This window comes from Tachyglossus aculeatus, chromosome 24 (genome assembly GCF_015852505.1).
Source record: "Tachyglossus aculeatus isolate mTacAcu1 chromosome 24, mTacAcu1.pri, whole genome shotgun sequence".
Taxonomy (NCBI): Eukaryota; Metazoa; Chordata; class Mammalia; order Monotremata; family Tachyglossidae; genus Tachyglossus; species Tachyglossus aculeatus.
The window spans coordinates 5,815,902-5,828,648 of record NC_052089.1 but is presented as its reverse complement, the minus strand read 5'-3'; positions in this window follow the sequence as shown (position 1 = coordinate 5,828,648).

Below are 12,747 nucleotides of genomic sequence, written 5' to 3'. Positions count from 1 at the left end.
AGGACTAGAAGTAATATACCTCGTTCTCGCCTGTCCCACCATTGACCCCCAGCCCACGTCAACCCCCGGGCCTGGAATGCCCTCCCTCTGCCCATCAGCCAAACTAGCTCTCTTCCTCCCTTCAAGGCCCTACTGAGAGCTCACCTCCTCCAGGAGGCCTTCCCAGACTGAGCCCCTTCCTTCCTTTCCCCCCATCCCCCTCTCCATCCCCCCATTTTACCTCCTTCCCTTCCCCACAGCACCTGTATATATGTATATATGTTTGTACATATTTATTACTCTATTTATTTATTTTACTTGTACATATCTATTCTATTTATTTTATTTTGTTAGTATGTTTGGTTTTGTTCTCTGTCTCCCCCTTTTAGACTGTGAGCCCACTGTTGGGTAGGGACTGTCTCTATATGTTGCCAACTTGTACTTCCCAAGTGCTTAGCACAGTGCTCTGCACACAGTAAGTGCTCAATAAATATGATTGATTGATTGATTGAGCACCCACTAAATGGTCTCTTTCTGGTAGCTCCTTCTCAGTCTCTTTAGCAGACTCTTTTTCTCTAACTATAGTAGAAGAAGACTCAGTTCTGGATCCCCTTCCATTTTCAATAAATCAGCCAATCGATTGTATTTATTGAGAGCTCACTGTGTATACAGCACTGTACTAAGCACTTGAGAGAGTGCAATACAACAGAGTTAGTAGATACATTCCTTGCCCACAAGGAGCTAACAGTTTAAATTGTCTGGACTTAATTCCCTGCCCACAAGGAATTTTCAGTCTGGACTTAACATGTCCTAAACAGAATTCCTTATTTTCTTACCTAAACCCTGCCACCCTCCCCTGCCTTTTTCATCACTGTAGATATCACCACTATCATCCCTCTTTCAGAAGTCCATTACCTTGGCATTATCCTTAACTCATCTCTTTCATTCAATCCACATAAATAGTCTATCACCAAATCCTGCCAGTTCTACCTAGAAACAGCTCTAAAACCTGCTCTTTACCGTCTATTCAAACTGTTACCACACTGATCCAAGCATGTATCATATGCCACCATGACTACTGCATCAGCCTCCTCACTGAACTCCCTCCCTCCTGTCTCTCCCCTCTAGTCCATACTTCAGTCTGCTGCCTGTATCATTTTCCTAAAATTCTTCCCAGTCCATGTCTCCCCACTCCTCAAGAACCTACAGTGCTTGTCCATCCATCCCTACATCAAGCAGGAACTCCTTACCATTGGCTTTGATACACCCAATCAGATCTCTCCTTCATTCAATCATATCTATTGAGGGAGCTGTGGGATTAAGGGAGAGTTTTTTTTAGGGTGGGGGAGATGTGGACATGTTTGAAGACAGTGGGGAAGAAGCCATTGGAGAGAGAACAGTTGAAGATGGTTGTTAAGGAGGGAAGTAGGGAAGGAGTGAGAGTTTTTATATGATGAGAAGGAATGGGATCTGATGCACATGTGGAGGGGGTGGAATTTGAGAGGAGGCAGGAGAAGTCCTACCTACCTCTCTCCTACTTTACCTCGCTGATCTCCCACTACAACACATTATGCACACTCCTCTCCTCTAATGCCAACCTACTCTCCATACCTCAAGCTCACCTTTCTGGTCACCAATCTCTTGCCCACATCTTGCATCTGGCCTGAAACACCCTCCCCCTTCATATCTGACAGTTCACCACTCTCCTACCTTCAAAGCATCATTAAAGTCACATTTCTTCCAAGAGACCTTCTCTAACTAAGCCCTCATTTCCCCTACTTCGATCTGTACTCTTTGAACATTTGATATTTAACCCACCCTCAGCCCCACAGCACTTAGGTATGTATCTGTAGTTTGTTTTAAAGTCTGTCTCCCTCTCAAGTCTGTGAGACCTTGTGAGCAGGGAATGTTCTCTACCAAAAAAATTGTACTGGACTCTCCTAAGTGATTAGTTACACTGTTCTGCACACAGCATGCTCCCAATAACTACCACTGATTGATTGGTTGATTAACTGAGTGAAATGTCTGGCAAGGACCACTTGAGAAAGTACAACAGAAGCATAAGACATCCCACAAGGACCTTACACTCTGATGGGGAAATCAGACATAAAAATATTTACAATTAAATAAGAATAAATGGTTAAACATACATTTGAATATATACGTATAACCAAAAGCTGAGATGGGGATAAATACATTTGTAATAATTATGATATTTGTTAAGCAATTACTATGTACCAGACACTGTACTAGCCTCTGGGGTAGGTAAGAGCAAATCGTACTGGACACAGTTCCTGTCCAACATGGAGCTCACAGTCTTAATCCCTATTTTACAGATAAGGTAACTGAGTCACAGAGAAATTAAATGACTTGCCCAAGGTCGCACAATAGACAAGTGGTAGAGCCAGAATTCAAATCCAGGTCTTTATAACCGCCAGGACCACAATCCATCCACTAGGCCACATTGCTTCTAAGTGCTAGAAATGATTGTTGAGTTGATTTGATTCGAGGGGGCAGGGTTGGGAATTCTTTGGGAAAAACTTGTTGGAGGAAGTGGGATTTTAGCAGGGATTTCAACTTGGGGAAACCTGGAATCTATTAAATTTGGGGGTGTGGGGGGGATGGAGTTCCAGATGGAATGAACAGGTTAAGTAAGGGAATGGAGGAGGGATAGTTAGGAGTGAGGTGCAGTTTGAAGGTTTGTTTGGGAGAAATGAAGACTGTGAACTGGAATGTAGTGAGTGGAGAGAGCCCTTGCACATAATGGGGAGAGCTGGGGGAAGGTCTTGAAATTGAACATGAGAAAGTTTGCTTGAGGCCACGGGAAATGGGAAGCCAATGGAGGTTTCTGAAGATGAAGCAGCATGGCCTAGTGGAAAGATCATGAGCCTGGGAGCCAGAAGGATCTGGGTTCTAATCCTGCCTCCATCACTCATCCGCTGTGTGATCCTGGGCAAGTCACTTAAGTTGTATGTGCCTCAATTATCCCCATATCTGTAAAATGGTGATAAATACTGTGAGCGCTGTGAGGGCCAGGGACTGTGTCCAACCTGATTATCTTGAATCTACCCCAGCACTTAGTGTAGTGCCTGGCACGTAGTAAATTAAGCGCTTAACAAATACCGTAAAAAAGATGTTTTCTGGACGATGCTCAGATGATCTCTGCAGCGATGTGTAGTTTAGATTGGTATGGGGGGAGGCTGAAGTCAGGTTGATCAGTGAGAAAGGCTTGGACCAGGATAGTAGTTGTCTAAGTGGATAGTAGGGGGCAGAGCTGGGAAGAACCGGCAGGATTTCACAGTAAATTGAATGTGATAGCTGGAAATAAGCTCCCTGTGCCTCATCTGTCCATTCACATCAGACAAATAACTGCTCTCTGCAGCTTCAAAGCTGTTCATTCATTCATTCAATTGTATTTATTGAGTGCTTACTATATGAGCACTGTACTAAGCACTTGGAAAGTACAATTCAGCAATAAATAGGTATAATCCCTAACCAACAACAGGCTCACAGTGTGGAAGAGGGGAGACAGACAACAAAACAAAACAAAACAAAGCAAGTAGACAAGATCTTCTCCAGGAGACCTTCCCTGAGGGATTTCTAGTACCCCTAGTGCCTTGCCCCCAGCTTGCCATCTCAGCACTTCCTGGACCTCCAAAGCATTTAAGAACTCATGACCCCACAAGGCACTTACACACATATCTTTATTCTCTATTAATTCTTTTATCTGTAATTTATTTTAGTATCTGTTTCCCCCACTAGATTGTAAGCTCCTTGAGGGCAGGGATCATGCCTAATAATTGTATCATACTCTCCCAAGGCCTTAGTATAGGTGCTCTTTACAAAGTAAGTGCTCCATTAATATTATTCATTGATTGGTTGATAGGCACCAAGGAGGGCATTGAGGTCGTGGGTTTTTGGGTCAGGGGGATGGACAGAAATTGGAAAGTTGCGGGAAGGAGTGTGTATAGGAGAGAAGATACAAATAGTTCAGTTAAAGTTGGATGTGCCAGTGGCCCATTCAAGTGGAAAATCCTGGAGACCAGAGGAGGGGAGCATTAGAGGTCAAGGCTGTAGGGGTAAATTTGGGAGTCATCCACTAGAGGTAGTAGCTGAAGCCATGGAAGCCTACATAAAGGAACTGATGTTAGTGGACTTGAATATAAGGAGGTCATTGGTGACTCTAGAGAGCACAGTCTCAGTGGGTCAAGTAAAGAGCCAATGGGAAGGAAGTGAAGGTTAACAGTTGTATACAACCCATACAAGAAGTTTAGACAGAGTGAGGTGATAGGGATTCAGTAGCTGAAGTGGGCAGTGGGATCTGGGGAAAGCTTGTTTTAGTAAAATGGAGGCTTGAGTGTGGAGGCAGAGGGGAAAGAGTGATTGGAGAGTGAAAGACTGAAAACATCAGTGAAGGTGATAGAGGAGAAAGAGGAGAGTGAAAGCAAGTGCTTTTGGCAGGTAAGAGGAGATTGGGTCAGGGGCACTTGTAGAAAGAGTGGCTTTAGAGTGTAGACAGGTGACCTCTTCTTTAGAAACACCTGGGAAGCAAGAGAAAAATGAGTTGGGAGAAAGTAGAGTGATAAGGAGCCTTTGGAGAGACTTTGTAAAGTTTATATCAGATTGTTTCTACCATGATAAAATCAACAAAAATTATAACAATAATAATAATAATAAAAATTGTATTTGTTAAGTGTTTACTATGTGTCATGCACTGTTCTAAGCTCTGAGGTAGATTCAGGATAATTAGGTCTCACATGGGGCTCACAAATCTATTTAGGAACAGATATTGACTCATTAAAAGAACAGCCTTAACAAAAGCACACCTCCTCTAAGTGGCTTTTCCCAACTAAGCCCTCATTTCCCTTTCTCCCACTCCTTTCTGTATCACCTTTGCACTTGGATTTATGCTTTTCATTTACCTCTCTCTCAGCCCCAGGGAACTTTCATTCATGTACATAACCATAACATTTATTTATATTAATCTCCATCTCCTCCTCTAGACTGTAAGCTCCTTGTGGGCAGGGAACATGCCTACCAACTCTATTATAATTTACTCTTCCAAGCACTTAGTACAGTGCTTTGCACACAGAATGTGTGCTTAATAAATATGATTGATTGAATCCCCATTTTGCAGATGAGGAATTGAGGCCCAGAGAAGTGAAGTGACCTGCCCAAAGTTACCCCAATGAGGATTAAGACTGTGAGCCCCATGTGGGACAGGAACTGTGTCCAACATGGTTAGTTTGTATCTACCTCAACACTTAGAACAGTGCTTGACACAAAGTAAGTGCTTAATGAATACTATTATTATTATTATTATTTTTAACCTAGACCCTCCTACTCCTAGGCCTGAGCTTTTACGATGGTGCTTAGCTTAACAATAAGGTAGTTGAAGAGGTCATTGGGAGTTGGGGACAGAACAGTGAAGGCCACTAGGGCCTTCAGCTGGGAGGAAACGATTGGGAATAGTTGGAGGGAGTTGTGGGGGTGGGGGAGAGTCAGTGAGGAAGGAATGGTAAAGTTCTACTGAACAGAGGAGGGAGGTGAATTCTAGCCAGAAGAGTGAATTTCAAATGGCACAAATCATTCTGACAACTACGTTCGGCTGTACAGCTGCAGGAGTGGAGGAAGTGGTCTGCGGAATAATTCAGAGTTGGGGGTTGGTGGTGGGAGAGGGACATAAGGATATGGTTTGGCGGCCATAAGGGCCTTCCTGGTGACAGAAAGGCCACCAGTGAACTAATCTTGGGAAAAGGGTTTATGGACCTAAGGAAAGATGATACCAAAATTGGGTAGTGGGAAGGAGAGAAGAGGAGAAAAAAAAAGCAAAGAAAAAGGGGCAGGCTTCCTTCCTGGAGTGTTTTTTGTCATTTCTGACCCATCCAGAAATTCCACACTGCCCCAGGAAAGACCAGTTCAGTCAGCTGCAGTGTGGGGAGCAGTAGCCACAGGACTGGGGGTGGCCACTGGACAGCACATTCTCTGCTACTCCTCCTTATAGTAGTAATAGTAATAGCAGGGGTAGTAGTAGTAGTAGTAGTAGTAGTAGTAGTAGTAATGGTATTTATTGAGCATCTACTGAATACAATGAACTATATTAGGTAACTAGAACAAGAGCACGAAATATGTTCCCTGACCACAGGGAGCTTAAAATGCAATGGAGAATATGGAAATCTTTACAGGCAAGTGGAATCAGAATAAATGCACTTGAAAATTCAAACATATATTTGATAATAGTAATTGTGGCAAATCTATTGTGCACTATACTGAAGTGGATACAAGCAAATTGGACACAATCTCAATTCCCATTTTACAGATGAAGTGACTGAGGCCCAGAGAAGGGAAGTGACTTTCCCAAGGTGACAGAGCAGACAAGGGGTGAAGCCGAGATTAGAACCTACAATCTTCTGACTCCCAAACCCATGGTCTATCCACTATGCCATGATAATAATAATAATTTATTTATAAAGCACTTACTATGTACCACTGTTCTAAGACCTGGGGTAGGTACAAGCTAATCAGGTTGGACGCAGTCCCTGTCCCATGTGGGGCTCACAGTCTAACCTCGTTTCGCAGATGAGTTAACAGGCACAGAGACAACTAACTTTCCCAAGGTCACATTAAGACAAGTTGCAGAGCTGAGATTAGAACCCACGTCATCTGACTCTCAAACCTGTGCTCTTGCCACTAGGCCATGCTGCTGTTTGATATACTTGTTTCTCTTTCTTTAGCTCTCATTAAGAGAGCTAAAGAAAGTTAGAGAAACAAGTGCTGAGGACAGAGATAAGTACATAGGTCAAAAGATGGCTGTAAGGGACAAGATTTGGGGTTAGATTAGTCAGGATGGCTTGTTGGAAAAAGCAGTGGGTCCTAGTGGAAAGAGCTCAGGCCTGGAAGTCAGAGGACCCAGGTTCTGATCCTGACTCTGCCGTTTGTCTGCTGTGTGACCTTGGGCAAGTTGCTTCACTTCTCTGGGCCTCAGATACCTCATCTGTAAAATGGGGATTAAGACTGTGAGCTCCATGAGGGATATAGACTGTGTCCAACCTGATTTCCTTGTATTTACCCCAGTGCTTAGTACAGTGCCTGGCACCTAAAAAGTACTTAACAAGTACTATTTTTAAAAAATGGAACACTATCATAATGCATGGGTCTGCCCTGCTACCATGCCAGCTGTGGAGTCCCCTCCTGCCTCTCAGGTCAAGTTGTAACCCCAAATTATAGACATCCCACGACTGAGTGGCACCTAATCCCTTTTGTGAAACCCTGAAAATCTGTTTCCAGGACTCAGCCTCCCGCATCTCCCTCCCACCCACCCTACTTGGGCAGCAGCTCAGTCCTAATGATCCCCCAGAACTTAGAGGAGAGCTAGGGGATCTGGTGAGGGATTTGGTTTTCATGTCAGGAAGTGGTTTGCTCACCCCATTTTCAGGAATATTAGACTGGAAGGTGGGTGGAGAATTTCTGAGGCCTGGAAGGCCTCCAGAGATTTTCAATCAATCAATAAAGGAATCAATTAGTTGTATCTATTGAGTGCTTACTGACCCTTGGGAGTTTACAGGAGGCCTTCTTTTAGCCTGGCAGGGAGGCTCCATGGCCCCTGGTCTCACTGAGCAGCCACAGTGAGGATAACCCTCCCAGAATGCTCACTTACTCCAGTGGCTACCAATCAACCTACGCATCAGGCAAAAACTCCTCACCCTCGGCTTCAAGGCTCTCCATCACCTCGCCCCCTCCTACCTCACCTCCGTTCTCTCCTTCTACAGCCCAGCCCACACCCTCCACTCCTCTGCTGCTAATCTCCTCACTGTGCCTCATTCTTGCCTGTCCCACTGTCGACCCCCCGCCCACATCATCCCCCTGGCCTGGAATGCCCTCCCTCCGCACATCCGCCAAGCTAGCTCTCTTCCTCCCTTCAAGGCCCTACTGAGAGCTCACCTCCTCCAGGAGGCCTTCCCAAACTGAGCCCCCTCCTTCCTCTCCCCATCCTCCCCCTCCCCATCCCCTCCGCCTTACCTCCTTCCCCTCCCCACAGCACCTGTATATATGTTTGTACGTATTCATTACTCCATTTATTTATTTTATTTGTACATATTTATTCTATTTTATTTTGTCAATATGTGTTGTTTTGCTCTCTGTCTCCCCCTTCTAGACTGTGAGCCCACTGTTGGGTAGGGACCGTCACTATATGTTGCCACCTTATACTTCCCAAGCACTTAGTACAGTGCTGTGCACACAGTAAGCACTCAATAAATACGATTGAATGAATGAACGAATGAACTTACTGCCACCCAGGAAGTCTCTCTTTCTCTCTCTCTCTCTCTCTCTCTCTCTCACACACACACACACACACACACACACACACACACACACAACCCACCCCCATCTACCCCCAACACATACCTTTCCAGCCACACTATTTCCTCTTCAGAGAGGCGCCTTCCCTCCAGCACTGGGGTTTTGTCTGGGGCAGCCCACTCTGGGCCTGGGTCTTGGCATCAAGATTCCCCTTTTGCTGGCTGCTGGGGAAGAAAGCCATAAGGGCTGTGACCTGGAGGCCTGAGCACGGACAGAGCTGCGGCATGGGGAATTCTTTTCGGACCACTGAGGGCAGGTGAGTCAGGACTGGGGTGGAGGACAAAATGGCGCTGAGCTGCTGGAGCTCCTAGATCCTGCCCAAGATGGCCACAGGCTGGTCTTGGCCCCCTTGTAACCTGCCTCCAATAAAGGTCACTAGGGGCTGATCAATGATCCCATCGATCTCTGGGAAGCCACTCACCATCTCTGTATTGAGATGCAGCAGAATCGGGAGCAAATAGGACCCCAGCAGGGATTCAGCAGTGTTGTCTAGCAGAAACAGTATGGGTCTGGAAGGCAGAGGACCTGGGTTCTAATCCCAGCTCTGCCATTTGCCTGCTGTATGACCTTGGTCATGTCACTTCCTTTCTCCATTTCCTTATTTGTCAGATGGGGATTCAATATCTGGTCTCCCTCCTAATTAGACTATGAGCTCCATGTGGGATAGGTACTGTGACCCATCTGGATTTTCTTGTATCTACCCCAGTGCTTAGTACAGGCCTTGGCACAAAATGAGCACTTAACAAATGTCCCAATGATTATTATTTTTATCAGTGGCCCTCCCTTGGGGGCCCATGTAGCTTTGACCACTGTTCCTGCACTGAGGTCCAGGGCCCAGAGGGAAGGCCCAGCTCCCAGCCATTCCCAGATTTTCACCCACCTGGTAGCCTGGCAAACAGGTGATCAGAGCAAGCAACCTCCGCCGAGCCTAGCTCCCAGCCCCTCCTCATCCTTGCTGACCCCTCTCCACCCTGGGGCCTGATGTCAGCTGTGCAGAGTGGTGACTGAGAGCAAAGCCGAGGGGGCCAGAGTCCATGAGTCCGGGGGTCTAGGAAGCAGTACTGGGGGGCAGGGGAGGGGGGGTTTGGGCAGAGTAGGACCAGGCCCTGAGAATCAGCAACCCTAGGGAGAGAGTTCTGACCTCCGTTTTAAAACTCCCAGGCTCTCAGGAGTTACCTTGGCCCAGCAGTTGCTCTTTAGGGTCGCTAATCAATCAATCAGAAAATCGATTTATCGAGCACTTACTGTGTGCAGAGCACTGTATTTAGCATTTAGCAAAGTACAACACAATAGAGTTTGTCGCTGTGACCCTAACCACAAGGATCTTACAACCTACAGGAGGAGATGAACGTTAAAATAGGTTAAGGATTGGGGAAGAAACAGCATATAAGGATATGTACCTAAGTGTTGTGAGGAGTGGGAGTGGGGTGTGCATCATAAATGCTTAGGGGGCTCAAACTCAAATGACTAGGTATTGCACATAGGAGGGGGAACACGATGGGGAGATGAGGGGTTACTAAGGTAAAGTTTCCTGGAAGAGATATGATTTTAGTAGAGTTTGAAGCTTCAAAGTATAGTGCTTGGCACATGACAAGACAGAGCTATGGAAAGAGCATTGGTGTGGGAGTAAGGGGAGCTGGGTTCTAATCCCAGCTCTGACACTTGCCTGGGGTCCACAATGGGAGTGTGATTTGCAAAAGAGGTGTTTGGTGGGTCATAGAACCACCTGGGGTTCACAATGGGGGTGTGATCTGGGTAAAAGGCATTTGGTTGGGTGACTAATTTGCCTGGGTGTCAGGATCAGTTCTACCAATACCTGATACTAGGGGTTGAGGTATGACCCAAAATACAATTGGACACTGGCCTGGGACCTGCTCTCTGTGCACATCTATGAGGCCACAGTAAGGGCATGGGCACTGCCCTGCTGTGCCAGGCTAGGGCCGGAGTGCTTCCCGCTCTGGAGGTTCCCCCTCCTGTGGACTGCTGATAGCTCCAGGAGATTAATCTCATTTTTAAAAATAGAAAGAAAATAAACACGGGGGCTTCATGTTTTGTCTGCTCCACCCGCCCTGGGGCCATAGAGTTTGGGATCTGGCAAGGGAGGCCCAGGTGCTTTTCTGCTTTCCCCTCTCTGGCCACCACTCCAGAGCCATGGTTGACAAGTGGGGAGATGGGCCTCAGACCCCCGTATCCCTGCAGGAGAGGTCTGTTTGTCCCAGGTCCAGTGATGAAAACGCATGTGAATCCCCCTTCACCCACTCAGCCCCTCCACCTCCTCTTTCTCCCCTGGAGGGGTGGCCACCTTGGGGGGACAGGGATAATGTAAGCTCACTGTGGGTAGGGAACATGTCTACCAACTCTGTTGTACTGTACTCTCCCAAGACTTTAGTACAGTGTTCTGCACACACTAAGAACTCAATAAATATCATTGATGAGGACAGTGATGAAAGCCCGGATCACTTTGGTTTTGGAGGAAACTGTGCATCCTTAGTGGACAGTCCACTCCCCAGGGCACAGCCCCTCCCCAATCCCTGCTCTCACAGTCAGCCTATGGAGCTTCACAGAAAGTCCCTCCCGCCTCTTATCTAATGCCACCTCCTGCTCAGAAGATCGGGTGACCTTGTGATTTAAACTCTGAAGATGATTGATCATTTATTGATCATCTTGAAGGACTTTGCCTGATTTTAGAGGGCAATAGCACAAAATGAGTTAACTTGTGCCTGCTACGTGACCTCAAGTCACTGAACATGTCTGTGCCTCAGTTTTCTTGTCTGCAAAGTGGGGATTATATACTTGGTGTTGATTAAATATATGTTCTCCCTCCTACTTTGACTGTGGATCCCATGAGAAACAGGGATTGCACCTGACTTGATTATCTTGTAAGCTGCCCCAATGCTTAGTACAGTGCTTGGCTCATAATAAGCACTTAACAAATAAAGTAGCAAAGTGTGAGTGCTGGGTTGTAGTGGGAAAGGAGTGAGATTAAGAAGGGGGACGAGAGCTGATTGAGTGCCTTAAAGTTGATGGTGAGGAGATTCTGCTTGAAGCAGAGAGGGATGGGCACGTATTGGAGGTTTCTGAGGAGTGGGGAGATGTTTGCAGAACATTGTAAAAGAAAAATGATCCTGGTAGCAGAGTAAGGTATAAACTGTAATAATAATAATAATAATAATAATAATAATAATAATAATAATAATAATAATAACATTTATTAAGTGCTTACTATGTGCAAAGCACTGTTCTAAGTGCTGGGGAGGTTACAAGGTGATCAGGTTGTCCCACAGGGGGCTCACAGTCAATCTCCATTTTACAGATGAGGTAACTGAGGTGCAGAGAAGTTAAGTGACTTGCCCAAAGTCACACAGCTTGACAATTGGCGAAGCCAGAATTTGAACCCATGACCACTGATTCCAAAGCCTGGGCTCTTTCCACTGAGCTATGCTGCTTCTGCATTCACTCCCAAGGCTTCAGCTATCATCTCTACGCTGATGACACCCAAATTTACATCTCTGCCCCTGCTCTCTCTCCCTCCCTTCAGGTTCGTGTCTCCTCCTGCCTTCAAGACCTCTCCATCTGGATGTCTGCCCACCATCTAAAACTCAATATATCCAAGACTGAACTCCTTATCTTCCCTCCCAAACCCTGCCCTCTCCCTGACTTTCCCATCACTGTTGACAGCACTACCATTCTTCCCATCTCACAAGCCCACAATCTTGGTGTCATCCTCAACTCTGCTCTCTTGTTCACCCCTCACATCCAATCCATCACCAAATCCTGCCGATCCCACCTCTGCAATATCGCCAAGATCTGCTCTTTCCTCTCCATCCAAACTGCTACCCTGCTGGTTCAATCTCTCATCCTATCCCGACTGGATTACCGCATCATCCCCTCTCTGATCTCCCATCCTCCTGTCTCTCCCCACTTCAATCTATACTTCATGCTGCTGCCCAGATCATCTTTGTGCAGAAACGCTCTGGGCATGTTACTCCCCTCCTCAAAAATCTCCAGTGGCTACCAATCAACCTTCGCATCAGGCAAAAACTCCTCACTGTCGGCTTCAAGGCTCTCCATCACCTCGCCCCCTCCTACTGCACCTTCCTTCCCTTCTTCTACAGCCCAGCCCTCACCCTCTGTTCCTCTGCCTCTAACCTCCTCACTGTGCCTCGTTCTCACCTGTCCCGCCGTCAACCCCCGGCCCATGTCCTCCCTCTGGCCTGGAATGCCCTCCCTCCACACATCCACCAAGCTAGCTCTCTTCCTCCCTTCAAAGCCCTACTGAGAGCTCACCTCCTCCAGGCCTTCCCAGACTGAGCCCCCTCCTTCCTCTCCTCCTCCTCCCCCACCCCATCCCCCCGCCTAACCTCCTTCCTCTCCCCACAGCACCTGTATATATGTATATATGTTTGT